The following is a 24,161-nucleotide window of genomic DNA, read 5'->3' on the forward strand; positions in this document are numbered from 1 at the left end:
CTCTTGATGACACAGGGTAGTTATGCTGAGGAAAATCCCAACAGAATGGGGCCAGGGGGACAGTTTTTTTGAGGCAAATTAAGGAATGGCTCTGAAGGCAAACAGTGTTTGAAGACAGTTGGGGTCATGGGGTTGGGCAAGGAGAAGGACTCAGACTGTAGAAGATGGACCCCTTCTTTTATGACAGGCTCTGGCCATCCACATGTATGTTGGTGATGGCTGTTTGTCTCCCAGTTTCTATCGTCTATCTTTTCCTTTTAGAATTAGAACCTCTAAATTTTAGGTGAATATGTGGCTGCCTAAATTAAAGATTAAAATTTCCAGACTTCCTTGCACTTAGGCATAGTCATTTGTATCAGTTTTGGACAACAGGTGTGAGAAAATTCACGTGTTAAATTTCTAGGTCATTCCCTTAATAGAGAGTGGGTGTGACCTCTATGTCCTCTTGTTCCCCTTTCCTGTGGGCTGGAATGGGGTGTGATGATGAGCTCTCTTGGACCATGAGGACAAGGCAGAACCCTAGAAAGGGCAGAGCCATAAGGGTCTCCAACTCTGTGTTTCACCATTCTAGGCCTGGGCTAACAGACTTATACGTAACAGGGAAATGCACTACTCTTTGACTTAAACCACTATATTTTGGGGGTCTCTTTCACTTAGTGATTGCTGACAAGAAGTCTATATTTTGGTATGTACTTACTAAAGACCTCTTGATTATTTGAGTAAATTAGAGAAAGATTTTTCAATATGCATGAATACATTGTGATCTGATCACATATTCCTGTGAAGAACTTGATTTTTTTCTTGGCCTCAGACATAATTCACTCTGCATGAAGGATGGCAGCTTCATGGTTCCATTTCTAGTTTTACCTAATTTATTCATGTTGATAGTGGAATAAGGTACAATAAATATATGGCTTGCTCCTTCATAGTGTTGTGTGTCACTGCTGTAGTTACTAGAGGAATGTAGCTGCTTATTTTATAATCCTTATTTTGGAATTTCTTTTGAAATTGGGTGTTAAAACATAGAAACACATAACTTCTTTACAAGGGTTATCATGTCTCTACTTTGAACTTTCAAAAGACCAGGAGAAGAGAAGTAATCATTTGTCAGTAGCTGTTGTGTGAGGTCATTCAAGTCAGCCAGGTCATCACAAATGGAGACACAAAGGCTTGTTCTCTGTTGGGTTTCATAATTTAATTTCCCTGAATTCACTGACACCAAATAACTGATGAGTACAATATTTTACAAGCTGTGGCACTGAAGTCAGAGAAGTTACAGGCAAGGGTTTCTCAAGGGAAAAAGTACTTCTCAAAAGTGAGTTAGTGTTCACTCCTGCTTGGTTTCTTCTGCTTCTGCCACACTCCAATTCCAGAGTCATTTATGACTGAGGCAAAGGATTAGCAACCTTACAACCGTGTCCTTCCAGGTCAGCAGGGAAAGGTTTTATGACAGCCCTGGACTCTGAAGAAGAGAAGTGTGGTCTCACTCAGCCACATAAAACCACAGCCTTTGAGCTAGTCAGGAGTGAAGAATGTCTGAAAAGGCAGTTCCTGGGTCATCAAATTTTATCAGAAGCAAGGAAATGGCTATAAAAATAGTTTAATATTTAAAAAAGCAAAATTTCTAGAGTAAAACATTTTTATTTTCCACTTTCAGTCACTGAGTTAATAAATACACTTCTGCTTCTGTTTATCCCTTAACCTTTCTTCCTTTTCTATCTTTCACCATTTCTTCTTCCTCTTTCTGGAGAAATAGCACTTTTAAGGTCATAAGGGTTAATATAATATGATATGAGGAAATCTAAATTCAGTAACTCAAGAGTTCCGTGAGGTAGAGGACATAGGCAAGCATGTCCAGGGAGCAGCTATCCTTTTAGAAGCAGCCCTGCTCTGTCACCACACCAGCAAGGTGCCCAGCAAAGATTCAGTGACATGCAAGTATATCAAGCAGATTTACTAATTTATGTCCATGGGATTTGCAAATTTCATTATAATGTATTCTGAACATTTTGCATTCTTTCCACAAGATATATTGAATCTCAGGCCCTGGGCTGTGATTGATCCTAATACTAGGGTAATATATTAGACTGTCACACAGTATCTGACAGGCTTTTATTATGCATTTTAAAAGGTTAGCATCCTGGGTGAAAATCCTCAAAGGTCATTCCTGGAAAAATAATTTAGGCTTTAAATTTTGATGTGAAATTGAGAGTTGTTCCCACTCACAGTGTGGGCAATATAAAATACAAGGTGTTGGCTCCAGCTGTCTGCTTCAAGGTTTGGGGTATCTGTTTGGAAGGAACTGCCCCAACTCAAGGTCGTGAGATTCATTCCCAAGTGGGAAACATTGATTTTCTTATTCCTGATCTATAGTTTTAGAATGCTTGTAACCTAGGCCAGCTTACTCCAAATAAATATCCTTGGAAGCAAGAGGACTCCAGAGGAGTGTTGATATACCATGTCACCATAGACATCCCTTTGAAAAATTAGGATGTCAGAAAAAGTCTTAGAATTTCCCCATATTTCTACCTAACTCCTTCTTCTCTCAGGTCTTTATCAGATGTCCTAATCTTAGAAATTTCTGCAAAGGATACTGGTAATAACACAACTCTGACTGCTAACAGAGGTTTAATCAATGTCTCGAGGATTAAAAGTCACAAACCTCAAAGGAATAAAACTGCAATGACTGAATAAAAGCTTATTTGGTTAATGTTTTGGAAGAGAAACCAGGACATGGACCCCATGAATCAAATTGTTGACAGGCTTACGTCTAGCCTGGCTGACCCATTTCCTCCCTTGGGGTAAAGAGAACAAAACACTGATAGAAGATTAAGAGTGCCAGCTGCATGAAGGGATATCCTATGTGTTAAAGTATATTTGGATGGCTATCCTGGACCTCTTCTCAGAATAGCTGAGTTACTTTAGAAATAATATTTCCTTGTTGATTCAAAGGGGACATTAAGGTGGGTGATTTCATTTAGCACTTCAAAGTTGATCTTGTTTGTTTTGGTGTCCTATGGCATACAGAGAAATACGTTTGAGAATGAGAATGATAGTAAACATAAAAGCCCTGGTGAACTTTCCCTAGTGTAAGCAGCTCCATGAGAGAAAAAATATGTCTTATTCATGGATAGTTACAGGGAGATGTTGTCCAAAACATGCTTGAAGTGATGACACTCTCACTCAGTACTTTGGGCAGAGCTGATTCTAATTTTGTTCACTGGATATGGTTTTGTGGAACTGCTACAAAGTGTCATTCTTTGCAACAGATGACACTCCAGGTATATGGCAAAATTATCCTATTTTGGGGGGGCAACACCCAAATTTTAGGAGAGTGAAATGAAACGATTTGGAAAAAATTAGATATTTCCCCCCACTCCATCAGGTACAAACTTATAAAAATAAAGTTGTTTGTTGGAAAATATACGCATCAAAGTCTTAGAATACTATGAGGAAACTTTTCAAATTATATATTGTCAACTTCAGTAAGAGAGAACTAACAGAAAACTAAGCAGCAATATTATCATTTCATCTAGAAGAGGAGAACACCAGAGCCTACAGCTAGAGCTACCAGTCTTAAGATATAAAGGAAACCAGGCTCTTCTGTGGTATGACATGAGAGGTGAAGGTAAGGTCTCTTTTGGACCATAAGAATTTGTGAGTTATAGGATGTTAAGATTATAAGGATCCAATTGAGTTTCAATCATAGGATATTGGCATGACATTAAACACATGGAAATAAACCAGGAACACAGCTAGACACATTCAATCCAGTTTTAACTTCCATTATTATTATTGTTACATCAACAAGATTTCTCTGTGCACATCTCATTCTTTGCAATTACCATACTATTTTTTCATTATTTACTTATATGTCCTTCTCTTTACTTGACTGCAGATCCCAAAATGTAGGGACTGATCTTGAATAAGATATTTCTTATCATTCTGTGCGTATGTAAATTTGGATATTGGATATAAACAGGTAAAGCAAGTTTTATTTTGTATATGGAAATTTTCATCTGCAGATGTTTTTCTCCTTTCAGAGAAAGATAGCAGTCATGGTAAACCTAATACTCCAGGTAAAATAGTAAGTAGGTTTTATCTCAAAGCTAATCAAAACATCACTGCATACAGGTAAATGTGACTGTGGCAGCTCCTGAGATAGGTGCACTCAACACCACTCCTTGTACCATGTGTTTCCTGAAGCTAAATGCTTCATTTGTTGGACTCCCTGGAACTCAGATTGTTGTGATCTGATTCAGCCAAGCAGGTGCACCTGGATGAATCCTGGAAGGCAGATGTAAACATCAGAACACTATGATGTGCAATTTTTGTGTAAAGTACATTGGTGGAGTCCCTCACTTTTGTTGTTGTTGTTGTTTGTTTGTTTTACAGTAGTTGTAGTGGAGGTTCTACAGTTTTGGGGGTTAAGCAGTAGGTGGCACTATCAGTGGGATTCTCACTGAACACCTCTGTGATGTTGATGGGTATCTCTTTTTATTAAATTAAGGTAAGAATAGATTCTGTCACCTGCAAGTAAGAACACTGACTCACAGAATAATTGGGACTAGAAGTGGTTGCAGATAGCAGATTTACAAAGGAAAGGCAGTCTGGAATGAGCTCTCTGAATTAGATGGGGAAGGATCCAGTTACTGTTATAGGGTGGGACACTAGTATTATTCTGTGCCACCCAGTACAAACTGTTATACTTAAGTTATCATTTGTGGCCACCAGAAATGAAAGAATGATTTGGACAGATTGAAAGAACCCTGTAATAAAACATAATAGAGAGCACAATTATAGTGGAAAATATTATCTACTTCTAACTACATTGAAGATGTTCAAGAGAAAAAAATTGTAGATTCAAGGTTTTAAATTCTAAACCAGTTAGAGAATCAGGGCATTTAAATGCCCTACCTAAAACAATCTCCTATAGTTCCAGGGCTGATGTGTGCAAAAACAGTCACAGAATCTTATCATGTGGGTTGCTGAATTAAAACATAGATTAAATTCACAACTTCACTAGATCCTCAGATAAAAGGAAAAGCATTAATTGGTGAAGAGTTGGACCCTGGAGGACTGGAATTGGAACATTTGGGAGAATTTGAACAACTCTGACTCCTCCAAATATACTAAGCTATCAGAAATATTCCCTCTCTTCTGTTAGGTGAGGCCAACTGTGGTGCATGAAGACATTGTGATGACTTCAACAGAAAATGATGCCAGGTCTCCTCCTGCCCCACTGGACTGCTCCATGTGGCATCTGGAGTTAGGTCCCAGTATGCTCTTGGGGATCAATTAAAAATCTAACCTAGATGTTGACTTATACATTTCCATATTTTACATCCACAAAATATCTTAGTATATACATATGGGAATTGGTTGCAAGGGTGTTAGACAAGGGGAGGAGCAATGCATTTTAGATCACGTTGAATTTGTCAATTTTGGTGTACATACAAGAGATTATGGATTTAATGTACTAGGACAAACTAGCTCAAGTAACTGAAAGTGGATTTAATTATTTTCTTGGACAGTTGACTAAAACTGGATTCAGTAGTAACCTAAGCCAAAAGAAGCAAAGATGCCAGAAATGCCTTGGTTTAATATACAGCAAGGAATCCAAAATCTTAAGAAATCATGAAATTTTGGAGTGGTTTTATCATGTATGACTGGTCATTCTTCCAAAACATGTCCTGCAAGACAGCCTAGATGATGTTTGTTATTGATGAGGGACACACCAGAGACTTTAAAGTACTTCACTGGTTGTCCTCTGTAAGCTGGGATAAAAGTGGAAAATACAACCATTTAAATGAATTCTTGATTTCAGTGAGAATTCTGGGTACTCAGAGTAACAGAGGTAAATTATTAGCTATTAATACACAGGAGCAAGATTACCATTGAAAGCAGAAGGGCCATAATCAGTAATCAGAATAATTTGATCCATGTGGAATTTTGGCAATGGCTAATTGATCATGGGTTTCCTAGAAATGAAACAGGTAGACTTTCTACTTGATCTGTACACCTGAAAAAAGTAGCTCAAGGCTTAATGAATAGAAGCCTGACTTGAATCACACTGTAGAAAGTTGTAGCCCTTCAACCAGCTTATAAACATGATCTAACACCATTTTAGTGAAGGGGAAGCTGGACATGCTTAAAGAAGATTCCTGTATATACCTTCCAAGTATTTACTTCAAATTTTTCTCCTAACCGTCCTCAAATAGACCTGTGGCAAATTCAAAGTTAATTATACCTTGACTAGGAAATACCTACTATTTGGAATTATTAACACTGGCTCTATGAAAATACTATTCTCTAGTAACTCTGAACTGTACTGTGATCAGGAGGTCAGAGTTGAGACTTATGACTATCAGGTGGTAAAGAGAACTTAGACCTGACATTATCCCAGAGTAGGCCCAGGGGGTCCACAAACCCAATGTGTCAGAATAGCCTTCCTGCCCTTCATCCCACTTTGTCACTTCTCCATTTTGCTTCTCATGCATCATGATAGTTTGTCTTCAGATCAAACAACTTTTCTTCTCAGAAGTTGCCAGTCTAATTTCATTGTCATCATTCTTTTCCTTTTATCCTGTTACCCTTTGTTGCATGGATATCTACCTTTATATAATTTATATCATAAAATTCCAGAATTCAGGGGATTAGGGAACTGAAGGAAGATACAAAGAAATGTTAAGCAGACAAAATCTGAATAATAAGATTATGAGACTATAGAAAATAATAATTTTTATCCTGAAACAATTGTCCTTTAAATATCTGAAGACAGCTTTCATTTTCCTCTCTGAGTCTTCTTTCCCCAGGCTGAACTGCCTCAGTCTTTCCAAAGAGTCTTTGTAAGGCCAAGTTTTGCTTTATTTTTATTAATCTATTACTCCTTTTGTGGGTGGGCACCCATTTTTTATGTGAACAAGTTTACCAGTTATGCTAACATCAACATGGGAAAAAATACCAAGATTATTCTCTCCCTTTTCTAACCTCTATATTTTTATTGAGTGTCCAGCTTTATATTATCTTTTCTTCTCCTTTTTTTTAGTAATGTTACACTTGGTATCTATTTTGTCCAGATGAAACGTCTAATGCTTTTTTACCTATATCTTCCTTTAGCATCCTGTGTGGTTTTGAATTCCTTCTGCCCCACTAATATTGTTATCATCTATAGTTTTGCTTTAATCTATGGGATATACCCTTTATCAGAGTTAGTGGTAAATTCTCCCTACTCTGATCTCTCCTCCAGTTCTGGAATTATACCATGACTACTGGTTTACAAACCTGAACTTGGCTCAATATTCTATCCACACCTGTATGATTCGGCTTTGCCTCTCTTCTGTCTGAACTCTATCTGCAATCTTGCTTTACATCTATATCTTGGTACTAACATATACTTATTTTAGTTTTCTTGGGAAGATGTTTAGTTCCTCCTGATCCTGTCTGAACACTAACAAGGGAATTCCCTGCCTTCTTCACCCCATGACTTTCAGAGAGTTATTTCGACATTTGACAGCAATTATGTTGGTAGTGTGTTTCTTTTATTTCCTCCTTTGACTTAGGTAGAACTCTATAGAGCATTTGAGACCCCTGAATCAATGGTCCAGATCTTAATTTTTCACTAACTTTGACAACCATCTCATATTTTCCCTTCCTCATCTGGCTCAGAGCTAACATGCTTCCCCTCTTGCATGAGGAACCTTGATATTCTGTAGACTGACAAGGTGAGACACAAGTGAATACAGTCTGGCCTGATGGGGATGTTGTCAGATGCAATCAGCCCCACTAGAAGTATATTTGCTCAGAGAAGTCTGGTCCTGAATGCTCCTCCAGCTGCTGTCTTTCAGTCCCACAGCTGTACACTGGCTGCTCCAGGCTGGTGGTAGGGCTAGCAGAGCTTGGTTGTTATGGAGATCCCAAGATAATTCAGAGAAAAAGCCCAGCAATCATTTAGCAGAGGGTATTATACATGCAGACTTTCCCAACACCCTAAAGCTGTGAACATAGTAGAAAATTAACAAATATGTATTGGAGGTCGGAAAGGAGGCATTCTTCCTTTGGAAAATTACCAAAATGTTGAATTATAGTTGCCCTATTTCTAAAAAAGGAGTGAGCAGGGTAAATGATTATTTATTTTGCAACATTATAACTTTAAAGCCCTCGTGTTGTGGAATCTGTGACTCACAGATCCTTAAGGCCTATAGTATCAATGCTAAAATGGGAGACTATAAAATAATTGTACCAGTTAAACAAACTTGTCAGAATTTTCCAAATTTTCCAAATGCTCCAAAATATTTACCTCAGAAGACTACTCAACTATTTTAGAAAACATTGCTTAACATATCCAACTCCTAGTAAAGTCAAAACAAAACAAAATAAAATTTTAGCAAGCATCACTCTACTCATGTCTTCAATGTCCACCCACCACCAAATTTATAAGTTTACCTATTGAGTCACCTCCCAAGTTAGCCTCAACTCACCTTCCCTCTCTTACTCTTCACTAAGCAGTTTCAGCACAGCAAAGTTAACTCTAACACTGTAGAAAATGTAGAAGCAAAACCTAGTTCTGTCTCTCACTTTTCCATGGCCTAGGAAAAGTGTTTCATATATTATTATCTATTAAATGGAGATACTGGTATTGTCCTATTTCTCCATTATAAGTATTAAATTGGATAATATGTAATATGTGTGGATTGGCACAGTTGACTCTTAACAAGCGTTAGATCACTTTCTTGTGTATTCCTCATACAAATTTCTTACTTCTACCATACTCACTACTCCTAGTGTTTGGAACGTTCACCCATTTTCTCTCTGTGTACCAGATTCTAATCAATTTTCAAAGACTAATTTAAGTTAGACTTGCTATGTCCCCTCTGGCCAGAGAAGTCTCTATATACATTTTATCTCTGACCAGAAAAGTCCTTATATCTCTTTAGCACTTGTAAAGCTAATAATTTATTTGCCCTTCACTGGACCATGTTATTAAGTAAAAACAGAATTCCTCATATGTATTGATATTGCGTGTACTCTCTAGTAAATTGTCATGCCTACAGGGAGATAGTGCAGTGTAGGTGAAAGAGCAAAAGCTCTGACATGCAACAGACCTGATTTCTAGCTACAAAGTTCCTGAAAGATGACATGTTTAGAGAGATAGACAGGCAGATAGGTAGATAAATGTTCTGCTTCCCCTATTATGTACCTATGTGGTTATTAAGTGTAGATATGCAGTTTTCTTTATGTGTATAGGTAAGATTGAATAAAGAAGGTTATAGGTAAATCAAAAAGTTCTTGTAAAAGTCAAAACTGAACTAAGAAGAGGAAGTACTAGCTGCACCAGTAGTCCTTCATAATAAGTGAGATGGTGTTTAATATGATGGATCAGACAAGAACCCCAGAAATAACTGACTGCAGAAATTATTTCTTGAATCCTTTGGGTAGGTATCATCCTCTCCTGCCCTCACTCTTTGTATCTAATTCCACACCCAAAATATGTTCTAAATCTACTTTTCTCCATTTCCTCAGCCACCACTCTAAATGAAGCTGCTCTCTCAATCACCAGAATCATTGTGTAATCTCTTGTCTGATCTTTCCATTTCTATTCATTTCCCTGTAGAATACATTTTCAACACAGTGACTTTTTAAAAATATAAATCAAATTGTGTCACTACCCTAATAAATGCCTAATGGCTTCCCTTTGAAATAAAATATTTTAATCCTTCCATACAAATCTTTTTTTTAATAAAAGATAGTACTGCATGTGGATGTCTGACACATACTTCTCTGGTAGAATAGGTCAGTGCTTGCGATTTAAGAAATGTCCAGGGGACCAGTGGGAGGTTAGCTGATAATGCATTTTGCATTAAAAAGGAAGTGACATTCTAGGCACTCAACATGGAGGAAATTTTTTTTTCAACATAAGCCATATGTGAATAGTGACCAAACCAGAATGACAAAGGGATTTCCACAAGCAGCCCTTTAACTTGGATATCCTGTCTCAAGTCCTTCCCACTCTGTCCCTCAGTCCTGACTAGAAAGAAAGAAGCTGAGATTTTATTTATGTCTCAAAAAGGCAGGAATGAAAAAATAATGCAGTTTAGTGAAACTTTCAGGGGAATATGTGTTGCTTTAACTTGTTTGTATAAAAATTTCTATTAATTTCCCAGGGGAAAAGAAACCCTGTGAGAGCTGAAACTTTTTGGCTTTCTGAGCTTATAAAATGCTTTTATTTAAGCCTAAATAATCCCCGATAATATGCTTATGGTATCAGTTTGGATTCTGTGCACGCTTGTATCCCCCTCCCACTCGCCAAACAAGAAAAATATTTTTTTATTTCATTTTTTAAATTTTTAACTTTTTATTTAAATAATTTAAAAATGAGATGAAAATTTCAGTAACTATTCAGACAATTTCTATTTATCCTTTTTTTTAAAAAAAATAATTTAATTTATTTTTTTATACAGCAGATTCTTATTAGTCATCAATTTTATACACAACAGTGTATATATGTCAATCCCAATCGCCCAAATCATTACACCACCAACACAAACCCCCAAGGCATTCCCCCTTGGTGTCCATATGTTTGTTCTCTACATCTGTGTCTCAGCTTCTGCCCTGCAAACTGGTTCATCTGTAACATTTTTCTAGGTTCCACATACATGCATTAATGCACTATATTTCTTTTCCTCTTTCTGACTTACTTCACTCTGTATGACAGTCTCTAGATCCATCCACATCTCAACAAATGACCCAATTTCATTTCTTTTTATGGTTGAGTAATATTCCATTGTATATATGTACCACAGCTTCTTTATCCATTCATCTGTCGATGGGCATTTAGGTTGCTGCAAAGAACACTGCAGTGCATGTGTCTTTCTGAATTATGGTTTTCTCTGGATATATGCCCAGTAGTAGGATTGCTGGATCATATGATAATTCTATTATTATTTTTAAGGAACCTCCATACTGTTCTCTATAGTGGCTGTATCAATTTACATTCCTACCAACAATGCAAGAGGGTTCCCTTTTCTCCACACCCTCTCCAGCATTTGTTATTTGTAGATTTTTTTGATGAGGCCCATTCTAACTGGTGTGAGGTGATACCTCATTGTAGTTTTGATTTGCATTTCCCTAATAATTAGTGATGTTGAGCAGCTTTTCATGTGCTTCTTGGCCATCTGCATATCTTCCTTGGAGAAATGTCTATTTAGGTCTTCTGCACAATTTTAGATTGGGTTGTTTGTTTCTTTAATATTGAACTGCATGAGTTGTTTATATATTTTGGATATTAATCCTTTGTCCGTTGATTCATTTGCAAGTATTTCCTCCCATTGTGAGGGTTGTCTTTTCATCTTGTTTATGGTTTCCTTTGCTGTGCAAAAGCTTTGAAGTTTTATTAGGTCCCATTTGTTTATTTCTGTTTTTATCTCCATTACTCTAGGAGGTGGGTCAAAAAAGATCTTGCTGTGATTTATGTCAGAGAGTGTTCTTCCTATGTTTTCCTCTAAGAGTCTTATAGTGTCTGGTCTTACATTTAGGTCTCTAATCCATTTTGAGTTTATTTTTGTGTATGGTGTTAGGGAATGTTCTAATTTCATTCTTTTACATGTAGCTGTCCAGTTTTCTCAGCACCACTTATTGAAGAGACTGTCTTTTCTCCATTGTATAACCGTGCCTCCTTTGTCATAGATTAGTTCACCATAGGTGTGTGGGTTTATCTCTTGGCTTTCTATCTTGTTTCATTGATCTATGTTTCTGTTTTTGTGCCAGTACCATATTGTCTTGATTACTGTAGCTTTGTAGTACAGTCTGAAGTCAGGGAGTCTGATTCCTCCTGGTCCATTTTTTTCCCTCAAGACTGCTTTGGCTATTCGGAGTCTTTTGTGTCTCCATACAAATTTTAAGATTATTTGTTCTAGCTCCGTAAAAAATGCCATTGGTAATTTGATAAGGATTGCATTGAATCAGTAGATTGCTTTGGGTAGTATAGTCATTTTCACAATATTGATTCTTCCAATCCAAGAACATGGTATATCTCTCTATCTGTTGGTATCATCTTTAATTTCTTTCATCAGTGTCTTAGTTTTCTGCATACAGGTCTTTTTTCTCCCTAGGTAGGTTTATTCTTAGGTATTTTATTCTTTTTGTTGTGATAGTAAATGAGAGTGTTTCCTTAATTTCTCTTATAGATTTTTCATCAGTAGTGTCTAGGAATGCAAGAGATTTCTGTGCATTAATTTTGTATCCTGCAGCTTTATTAAATTCATTGATTAGCTCTAGTAGTTTTCTGGTGACATCTTTAGGATTCTCTATGTATAGTATCATGTCATCTGCAAACTAAGATATATTTTTGTTGTCTCCTTCATTTTTTGATGGGTGAGGCTGTGTTCCTGTCCTACTGGTTGTTTTGTCTGAAGCATCCAGCAGTGGGGTTTGCAGGCAATTGTGTAGAGATGTGTCTTCGTGCCGAGATGTTAATCTCCAGGAGACCTCACTCCAATTAATATTCCCTGGTATCTGAAGTTCTCTGTTAGTCCAATGGTTTCATCTTGGTGCCCCCACCACAGGAGCTCAGGCCTGACCCATTTCTGTGTACCTAGATCCTGCAAGCCACACAGCAAGGCAAAAAAAAAAAAGCCAAACAATAACAAAGAATAAAAAATAAAATTAAATTAAAAGTATATTAGGAAAAATAAAAATATAAATGAAACAAGAACAACAATGTAAAACAGAACCACAATAGCAAAGAAAAAAAATTTTAAAAAGGGCTGGAAAAGACCTTGGCTGAGTGAGACAGTCTTAGGTGGTGATGGGGCTTAAGTGGGGACAGTGCCTAGGCTGAGGCGGGGCCTAGGCTCAGGATCCTCACAGCTGGAAAATGCAGTGGGCAGGACTTAGTCAGGGGCAAGTTTTAGGCAGTGGGGGTTGGCTAGCCTCAGGACTCAGGCAGGCAGATAAGGCCTTGGGGGTTGTCGGGCAGGGCTTTGGCTCAGAGTGGCCAAAGGGGGCCTCAGAGTGTGGAGTATCAGTCCCAGGACCCCAGCAGGTTCACTGGGACCTGAGTGGGTGGGGGAAATGCTGGCTGAGTTCCCTTCCGGCCCTCTGATCCTACAAAGGTCTCTTCCTGTCCCCATTGATCCCCTAGTGGTGAGTGGGCCCCTCTGGGTGTGGGAAGCCCTCCCTTCCCCCAGTTTCCCCTCAGGGGCTCTGGTCCCATCCCTCCTCCACTTCTCCTCCTCCTTGCTCCTCCCCACGTCCTACCTGTTGCTTAGGGTTTCCTACTGTCCCCTTAGGTGTCCGAGGTCCCCCACCAGTGCCTGGTAGGTGCCCTAGTTGTGAGGATATGCGAACTCCGTGCCCTACTACTCCTCAAAATATCTTTCCTTGACAGAAATCCAGAATTCTTGGGAGCTCAGTGACCCAACAATCCTACCAGGTCCCTTTCTAGGCCTTATTGTCATTCACATTTAAAAATGGCTTCTCTTCTAGTCAGAACCTGTAACTTGGAATATCAACACAATATTTTATGGATACATTATAATAAATAATGAGGGGAAAATAGAAGCACAAAGCTACCCTTCAAAGACCACAGGGTATACATAAACCAGTTGACTTACAGAAAGAGAGAAAAATGGATATAAAAAGAGAGAATTTCTTAATGAAATGTGATCATAAGGCCAGAATCACCAACTATATATTACTGAATGAATCCAACATTTCCTATCTAACTGTGTATATCTATTTAAAGCAGTATAATTAAGAAATGAAGCATGAAAATAATGTAGAACTGTCACTGTTGAAATAATCTTCCTTTTTTAAAAAAATACAAAATACTTTTGTACAATTTATTTCATAAAGTTGATTAAATCATGTTGAAAGCAAAGCATATCAATAAATACTTTGAGCTTGTATTATGTTACCTATTCTTGGATTGACAATAGAGTAAATAGAAGAGGAATAAAGGTATTTTCTTTGCTCTGCAGGTATTTGTTGTCTTGGAAAAAAAAATAAGTCTATAAAACAAGGAAGGGTAGCATCAAATGCTAGAGTTTTCAGAATAGCCTTCAAATGCTCAGCATTTTACATTTGTTGGGAGTCATATTTATCTCAAATACCTTTCAAGGTCTTAGAAAAACACTAAGGTAGGAATGATGTTACTGTGGTGCTGTATCAAAATGTACCAGTCTGCTCTGTTCAAGGACAGGTACAATATGGCCCCTACAGCTATGGGCCCAGGCTCCTAAGAGGATCACACAGTTCCTTTCAACCATTTGCATCTAAAAGTATCTGTTCTGAAATATGTTGATTTGGAAGATTCATGCAATCATCTGATTTAAAAAATTGCAAATTTTTTTCATTTTCAGTGGCCTTTTAAAAAAGAATATCAAATGAAAATTCTTTTCATCCTATCTCCAGCAATTTTACTCACTGTATCTAACTCTGATGGGAACCCCCAAGATGTGGTGTGAATGTAAACTTGACCTAGTTACATCATCTTCTGTCTTTATGTCCCTTGTTCAGAAAAAGAAGGGATTTATATCAGACAATATCTAAATTACCTTCCTAATCAAAATTTCTCTCTTAAAATATCATATATTTGGGGATTTCTCCAAATGTCTTAATGTATTTTCATGTTTTTTTCATCCATTTATTATTTTTTTAGTTATGGATATTCTCATCCTTCCCTGTCTCTTAGACATAAAATTCTGAAAGATTCAGAAGATAGCAAGTCTGGTAACAAACTAACCATTAAGAGTTCAAAATAATGTTAAAACATAAATCCAAATTCAAAACTCAAAAGGACTCTATTTTTTAAATGAATAAGATGGAATCAATCAACCTATCATCTATCTATCTGTCTATCTATCTATCTACCTATATGACATACATATATATATCTTATGATTCTTACTTGCCTATATAAGAAAATTAACATTTTAAAAAATCTGAAGCAATTTGCCATTAAATATTTTGGCTCCTCAACCCCCAGTCTGTCTTCTTAACCTTCTCCCATATTGTTCAGCACATATACTCATTTCCTTAAATTTTCCCCTCCACTTAATGACATCATGCATGATCTACCAGTCTTTCATGCTAGAAATGTTCTAGCTTACTTTGATTACTTACTTTCTTGTTCAATTGCCAACAGATTCCACTGATTTTAGGTCAAATCATCATTATCAGTGAAATCTTCTATATTCATAAGTAAATTCCACTACTAGGTAGTTCTAGGCCTTGCAAAATTGCTTAACTTCTCAGTGCACTGGCTTCCTCACCTCTAAAATGGAGAAGGTTGTAGTATCTTTTCCATTAGATTAGGATGAAGAAAAGATGAGATGATGCAATAATATAGTTAGCAATGTCCCTGGCACATATTAAGGTCAATGCTAGCTATGATCATGTTACCATCATTTGCTGGACTATTTAAAATACCTTCCTTTATCATCTTCTTGGGATCAGCGTTTGAATTGCAACTTTTCTTCCTGAGGGAAACCAGAATTATTTTTGTAAAATCAGTTTCTAATCAGCTACTATGATTTAAAACATTCAGCACTTTCCATTGTGTATAGAATAAACACTAGACTCCTCACCAAGGCGTGGAGACTAATGGAAATGATGGAAACTAATGTTCCAGCCTTATCTTCAGGTAATAGTCAACTTTGCACCATATATGATGCTGACTAGGACACATGACAGGCAAGACTCATGGTCTCTAAGGAACCCACACCCTGTGCTGTGACAGCACTGAGTCCTGATGTGCCTTCTTGCCTCTGCTTTTTGCTCAGTCTTCCTTCTGCTTGTAACATCCACTTGCCTCCTTTGTATGTCTAGTGAATGTGAACTTGTCTTTCTAATGAGTTCCAATTATTCCACCCTTCCTTCTTTCCACCTATACATGTGGCCTCTTCATTTTGAAGCCCTTCCTATGATCCGAATGTATGCAGTCTTTTGCCTATTAATGTTCCCACAGCACTTTATGTATGTTTCTAATATGACACTGAACAAACTGAAATGTTCTTGGTTGGTTATTTATGTATATGCTCTCCACCCTCCACTCAGCATTATAAAGTCACTGAGAACAATGGGCTTGACTAAGAGTGGGGTGAGAGTTGGGAGAGGATGGATCTAGGCTAAATACTGTTCCAAGTGTTTTACTTATGCTCTCATTTGATCCTTACCATGAGGCTATAAGGATTAATGAGCCTGAAGTAACTTTAGGAGGCAAAGTTACTTGTCACAATTATGGACTTTAAAAATGCAACATAGCTCTCAACTGAAGGTAATTGTGCTTTTAAAATCACTGAATGTACTAAACAAGTAAATATAGCTGTCTTTTGTTTTAATACTGAGAATTTTGTTTATTTTTTATCTATTTTTTCCAGCCTTATTGAGATATAATTGACATACCATCTATAGATTCAATACAATTCTATAAAAATTCCAGTGATATTTTTTATGGAAACTGAAAAAAAATTCTAAAATTTGTATGAAACCACAAAAGACCCTGAATAGCCAGTGCAATCCTGAGAAAGAAGAGCTGGAGTCATCATATTTCTGATTTCAAACTATATTACAAAGCTATAGTCATAAAAATATAGTCTATTTTTATGGTACTGGTATAAAAATAGACACACAGATCAATGGCACAGAATCAAGAGCCCAGAAAAAACCCTCACATATGTGGTCAATTAATATTTGATAAGGCAGCCACAATTATTCAAATAAGAAAGGATAGTCTCCAATAAATGGTGTTGGGAAAACTGAATAGAAAGGTCTTTTGGATGATTCACATCCCTATTTGTCTCCACCAAGAATTGGCCTCTTTATCCTGATGAAGCAAACTACATTTAGGGTAACCCTCTGAACAGGACAATGTTTTTCTATATCATCCCCAGAGGTCCAAGATTGCATACATCTTGGCTCTGGGATACTTTGGGGGAAGAAATTAAAAATCTTTTATCATTAACCCCCTTTAACCAGAGAAGTTATACTTCTGTTTGTCGTATAGATTGAGGTTTCTTGGGGTTTAAAAATAAACAAACTAAGCAGCTTAAAATGTTTAAAATTTGCTGATCTACAGCATCTTTAAACCTTATCATATTCCCCAGAGTAAATTTTCACCAAAAGCCACCCACAAATAATTAGTAGTTCAATTTTTACTTTAGCTTACATTTAATTTGTCATGCCAAACTATTGTGAAAAGCAGAGAGGATAAAATCTTCATCTTGCAGGATGAAGAACTTTTCCGAATTCCAGTTTCACTGTAGGTTGGCCTTGGAGCTCTGAAAATGACATCTGCAGGGCTGAGAGAAAGAAAACCCATTCAGCCAGATCACAATTTTGATTTGGGAGATAACTGCATCTCAAACCCCATGGCTTTCTCCCAATTGGGGCCACAACTGAATGCAGCCCTTGTAGCTTTCATGATGGAGAGGACCCACTCTCTGGGTCCATTTTTATGGTTTCCATTCCCTTTGCTGTGGAAAGTTTTTCTCCTTAATAAATCTGAATAAGTGTGCTATTTCCCATCCTCGATCTGAGGCTTGGTTCAGAAAGGAATTCTTCCTGTCTATGGGGCTGATATGCCCTGCAGACAGTGTCAGTAGGAAAGGTCACCTGCTGATACCCTGCTGAGAAGCTAGTTCTTCAGGCCAAAATGTGTTCAGCCCCTCCTCAGGGGCAGAGACATTGAAGTTAAAAGCTACAGATGTGAAGAGATGGCAGTGAGCATATTGGGCTTTCAAAAGAGCTCTGTCTGGGGATGAAAATCCTGCCTATGGTGACAGAATTTATTTTCTGAGCAAAAGGAGTTTTTAAGGACAAATAGAAAAGGAAATTGGAGTTGAAACTCCCCTGCCTCTATAATCCAACCCTATCTTACATGTCTAACCTTATTTTTCTTAATGTGTATCCTCATCTCTGATCTTTGCCCTGAGAGTCTGTATACATTTCATTCCTGTTTGAAGGGCCCCCACTCCTCCAACCTTTCTACCAGTAAGCTAAAGACTTGGTGGATATTTGTTCCTTGATTTTGTTGTTGGCGTTCTTTTGTTTTTTGCTTTCAGAGGCAAGGCTATTGATTTGTTCTGCTTTTAAACATCTATCATCTTCAGGTCTTTCCTTTATTATTAATATTATTGTTTATACTTTAATGTGGATGTTTATGGAGTCATATGGCCTAGGAGATATGAAACTACATAGTTCATGAAATTCATATGATTCACTTAGGGACCCACTAGGTCCCTAAGTTGCAAATATAGCTGATAATGAACAATTGCCTGTTTGTTCCAGAGAACTGGCAGTTTATAGAATCTTCTTGTCAGAAGTGGAAGAGACAGTTATTATTTTTCCAACTCCCTGAGATGATTAATGAATAAACTCTTTTGTATTTGAAAAAAGACTATCTTCCCTTTATTAATGGGTGCAGATTTTGCTTTTTTCTATGGCTGCATAATCTTGTGTGTATGTATACCACAATTTCTTTATTCATTCATCTACTGATGGACACATATGTTGTTTCCATATCTTGGCTATTGTAAGCAATGCTGCAATGAACGTGAGGGTGCATATATCTTTTAGAGTTAGTGTCTTTGCTTTATTCAAATAAATGCTCAGAAGTGGAATTGCTGGATCATATGGTAATTTTAGTCTTACTTATTTGAGGAACTTCCATATTGTCTTCCATAGTTACTGCACCAATGACATTTCCACCAACAGTGCATTAGGGTTCTCTTTTCTCTACATCTTCACCAACACTTGTTAACTCTTATCTATTTGATACTACTCATTCTAACAGGTGTGAGGTGATATCTCATTGTGGTTTGATTTGTATTTAACTGATGATTAACTATGTAGAGCATCTTTTTTTGCACCTGTTGGCCATCTGCATATCTTCTTTGGAAAAATGTCTATTCAGATCCTCTGCATATTTTTAAATTAGATTGTTTGGTTTTTGCTATTAAGTTGCATGAGTTCTTTCTATATTTTGGATATTACCCTCTTATCAGATATATAAAAATTCTCCCATTCAGTAGGTTGTCTTTTCAATTTGTTGATGGTTTTCTTTGCAGTGCAGAAGCTATTTAGTTTGATGTAGTCCTACTTGTTTATTTTTGTTTTTGCAGATTTGAGTTGATTTTCTGATAATGGAGATGGTTAAATGTCTTTTAAGGAAGACTCAGTCTCTCACCCAGTTCTTTTTGTAATCAATACCTTAAATTTAACTGAGTGATTGGAATTTGCCAAAAATGGGCAAAAGTAGAGAGGGGTATAGTGATGAATCTGAACCAATATTGGTTAGGGTTCCAACAGTAAACATTCAGAGAAAGTCTCCACAGATAAATAGTGAGTACCAAGGACTTTGAGGAGCATGAAACATGGACTTATTCAGAATGATTGGTGTTGCCAGCAGGACTCATGTTCTTGGAAGAAGGCATGAGAACAAGGATGGGGTCCAGTTCCAAAGAAGTGAGGGTACATTTAGGGCCTCACAATAAGTACATGTGCCCAGGGTAATGAAACAGAGACACTCTTTTTAGGACTGAAGTATAGGAAAGATAGTCATCACGTTAGGAATTCCCACATACCCACTACTTCTGCATATGTTGGCATTGTACAGTCCTAGAGAATACACGGTACCATCGTGTATATTTAATCTCACAGAAAATAAAAATATTACAATTTGACTTTGATTAAACTAGTATTTCCTAGACTCATCTTTAGCCATGGATGCTGTGTGTGTGTGTGTGTGTGTGTGTGTATGAAATATAAATATTAACAGCTCATAAAATTAGTATGCAACTGAGTATATTATGGAAATGCTGATCTAGAATATCTGTGTTTTACCTGCATTGTGGTCTGGACCTAAAATTCTTGCCCCTTAAGGGGATATGAAAGGCTTCAGCTATGGAGATTGCAGTGCTCAAGGGGCAAGAGACTTGTTATGTAACTTGAGTTAATGTTCACATACAAGGTGTTGACATACACTGAGAAAATATGAATAAAGTAGTTAAAGGGTGATGGAGAGAAGGCAATATTTCTCTATTAATACACTGAATGGGTAAAGTTAGCAATTATAGTTGGATGTTGTAGGAAAGAGGAAACATGATTTTGAGCATGGAATGATGAGTATAAAATTGTACCAAAGGATGATCCACTTGTAATGCCACATAGGATGACTGGAAGAATAGGAGGTGGTAGGTTGAGCAGCCAAATGATACACTATTGCACTTATGAAGCATGGGATGATATTGGTCTAAACTTGGATGATCATATTGTGAGTGGAACTGAATATAAGAAGGAATGAATATAAGACCGGATATTTTATCTATCATGACAGTTGAAAGAAAAAGAGAAATAAAAGATTATTTTGAAATTTAGAACCCCAGTGATGGGAGAATTGTGAAGGTTCTCTAACAGAAATTATACTGTTCAATGGGCTACCAGGACGTGAAAAGTCATATGTAAGGGATAACAGGGCTGGTGGTGAGAACTTCTGTAAGAAGATCAGCAGAGATAAATAAGAATCTTATTAAATATGTTCAGCATCACAAGCAAAATTAAATGTGTGTGCCATCTAAATAAAAGTTTCTTATAAATGATATTTGTTGCTTTAGATTTTTCAAGTTTATTTTTTTCTATGACAAATTATTTGTGTTGGCCACATGTCTATATCATGGAGTGAGAAATTTAGTCAGCTTCTTCTTTTGTATTTTAAAGTAAATACCGTTTTCTTTTATATCTTGGTAAAGGACAAAGAAGAAATTTGGAAATTGTTTTCAGAAACTTCCTTCTACTTTTCTGGGGGTATGGTTTCAAACATTGTAAAAGAATGTGCCATCTTACAGATCTTTAAACAACTAATAATTTTTTAATATAATTACATCTTACTTGCATAATTAATCAACTTAAAACTTATTAATATAACAAATTAGATTTTCCCAAATATTCAAACGTTAATTAAGAACTTAATTGTTCCAAGTCTTAGTACATCAGATTTTCTTAAATGCTTTAAACTGCTTAAAATATTTTAAAAATGACTAGGTAAAATATATGAAAACCAATTTTAGAAGTGATAATGGAAATATAGCCATTTGATTTATTTGTCACAAAGTTTGGACAAGAGGGGGGTCTATCAGATGAGAGGGGATTCTGTTCTACTGAAATACGTAGGGGCTTCCCAGGCACTGGCCAGAAAATCTGCACTCCAAGGCCTTCTCCACACTGATAGTAGGCTCCAGAGGATATATTAAGTGAAACTTGTGCAATAAGAAGTACCAAAAGTAGGGTGAAGGTATTTTTTTGAATTGAATTTAGTCAAATAATTGGCTAGTTAAGAGTTAACTTTTTCTGGACTGCTAAATATCTGATTATTTGCAGGTATACAGGTTTTTCACTGTTGTGGCCTCTCCCATTGCGGAGCACAGGCTCTGGATGCGCAGGCTCAGTGGCCATGGCTCACGGGCCCAGCCACTCCATGGCATGTAGGACCTTCCCGGACTGGGGCACGAACCCGCGTCCCCTGCATCAGCAAGCAGACTCCCAACCACTGCGCCACCAGGGAAGCCCACGGTGTACAGGTATTTAATTTTTTGTTAAAAGCAAATGGTCATTTGATTCACAGTTATATAATTTAATTTTTTCAGTTTTATTAAGATATAATTGACATATACCACTATATAAATTTAAGGTGTACAGCATGATTTGGCTTATGTATATCATGAAATGATTATCACAATAAGTTTAGTGACCATCCTTCATCTCATATAGATATAAAATTAAGGAAATAGAAAAAATATGTTTTCCTTGTGAGGAGAATTCTTAGGATTTATTCTCTTAACTTTCACATATAACATATACCAGTGTTAATTATATTTATCAAGTTTCACATTACATCCCTAGTACTTTTTATCTTATAACTGGAAGTTTGTACCTTTTGACTACCTTCCTCCAAGTCCCCCTCCCCTCACCTCTGGTAAACACAAATCTCATCTCTATTTTTTTTTTTATATATATATCTTTACTGGAGTATAATTGCTTTACAAAGTTGTGTTAGTTTCTGCTGTACAACAAAGTGAATCAGCTATATGGATACGTATATCCTCATATCTCCTCCCTCTTAAACCTCCCTCCAACCTTCCCTATCCCACACCACTATGTTGTCACAAAGCATCGAGTTGATCTCCCTGTGCTATGCAGCAGCTTCCTACTAGCCATCCATTTTACATTTGGTAGTGCATATATGTCAATGTTACTCTCTCACTTCTTCCAGATTCTGCTTCCCTACTGTGTCCTCGAGTCCATTCTCTACGTCTGTATCTTTATTCCTGCCCTGACACTAGGTTCATCAGTACCGTTTTTTTAGATTCCACATATATGCGTTAACATATGGTATTTGTTTTTCTCTTTCTAAGTTACTTCACTCTGTATGACAGATTCTAGGCCCATCCACCTCATTACAAATAACTATATTTCGCCCTTATTATGGCTGAGTAATATTCCATTGTATATATGTGCCACATCTTCTTTATCCATTCATCTGTTGATGGATATTTAGGTTGCTTCTATGTACTGGTTATTGTAAATAGAGCTGCAATGAACATTTTGGTACATGTCTCTTTTTGAAATATGGTTTTCTCAGGGTATACACCCAGTAGTGGGATTGCTGGGTCATAGGGCAGTTCTATTTTTAGTTTTTTTATGGAACCTCCATACTGTTCTCCATAGTGGCTGTATCAATGTATATTCCCACCAACAGTGCAGGAGGGTTCCCTTTTCTCCACACCCCCTCCAACATTTATATTTTCTAGATTTTTTGATGATGGCCATTCTGACTGGTGTGAGGTGATACCTCATTGTGATTTTGAACTGCATTTTTCTAATGATTATTGATGTTGAGCACCTTTTCATGTGCCTCTTGGACATCAGTATGTCTCCTTTGGAGAAATGTCTATTTAAGTCTTCTACCCATTTCTTAACTGGATTGTTTGGTTTTTTTTGATATTGAGCTTCATGAGCTGCTTGTATATTTAGAGATAAATCCTTTGTCAGTTGCTTCATTTGCAAATATTTTCTCCCATTCTGAGGGTTGTCTTTTCATCTTGTTTATCATTTCCTTTGCTGTGCAAAAGCTTTTAGGTTTCATTAGGTTCCATATGTTTATTTTTGTTTTTAATTCCATTACTCTAGGAGGTGGGTCAGAAAGGATTTTGCTGTGCTTTATGTCATAGAATGTTCTGTCTATGTTTTCCTGTAAGAGTTTCATAATATCTGGCCTTACATTTAGGTCTTTAAACCATTTTGAGTTTATTTTCATTTATGGTGTTAGGCGGTGTTCTAATTTCATTGTTTTACATGTAGCTATCCAGTTTTCCAAGCACCACTTATTGAAGAGGTTGTCTTTTCTCCATTGTACATTCTTGATTCCTTTGTCAAAGATAAGGTGGACATATGTGCGTGGGTTTATCTCTGGGATTTCTATCCTGTTCCACTGATCTATATTTCCATTTTTGTGCCAGTACCATACTATCTTGATTACTGTAGCTTTGTAGTGTGGTCTGAAGACAGGGAGCCTGATTCCTCCAGCTCTGTTTTCCTTTCTCAAGATTGCTTTGGCTCTTAGGGGTCTTTTGTGTTTCCACACAAATTGTAAAAATTTTGTTCTAGTTCTGTAAAAAATGGCATTGGTAATTTGATAGGGATTGCATTGAATCTGTAGGTTGCATTGGGTAGTATAGTCATTTTAACAGTGTTGATTTTTCCAATCCAAGAACATGGTATATCTCTCCATCTGTCATCTTTGATTTCTTTCATCAGTGTCATAGTTTTCTGCATACAGGTCTTTTGCCTCCTTAGGTAGGTTTATTCCTAGGTATTTTATTATTTTTGTTGCAATGGTAACTGGGAGTATTTCCTTAATTTTTCTTTCAGATTTCTCATTGTTAGTGTATAGGAATGAAAGAGATTTCTGTGCATTAATTTTGTATCCTGCTACTTTACCAAATTCATTCATTAGCTCTACTAGTTTTCTGGTGACATTTTTAGGATTTTCTATGTATAGTATCATGTCATCTGCAAACAGTGACAGTTTTACTTCTTCTTTTCCAATGTGGATTCTTTTCTTTCTTTTTCTTCTCTGATTGCCATGGCTAAAACTTTCAAAACTA

The sequence above is a fragment of the Mesoplodon mirus genome (genome assembly GCF_964341445.2).
Source record: "Mesoplodon mirus genome assembly, chromosome: 13".
Classification (NCBI taxonomy): Eukaryota; Metazoa; Chordata; class Mammalia; order Artiodactyla; family Ziphiidae; genus Mesoplodon; species Mesoplodon mirus.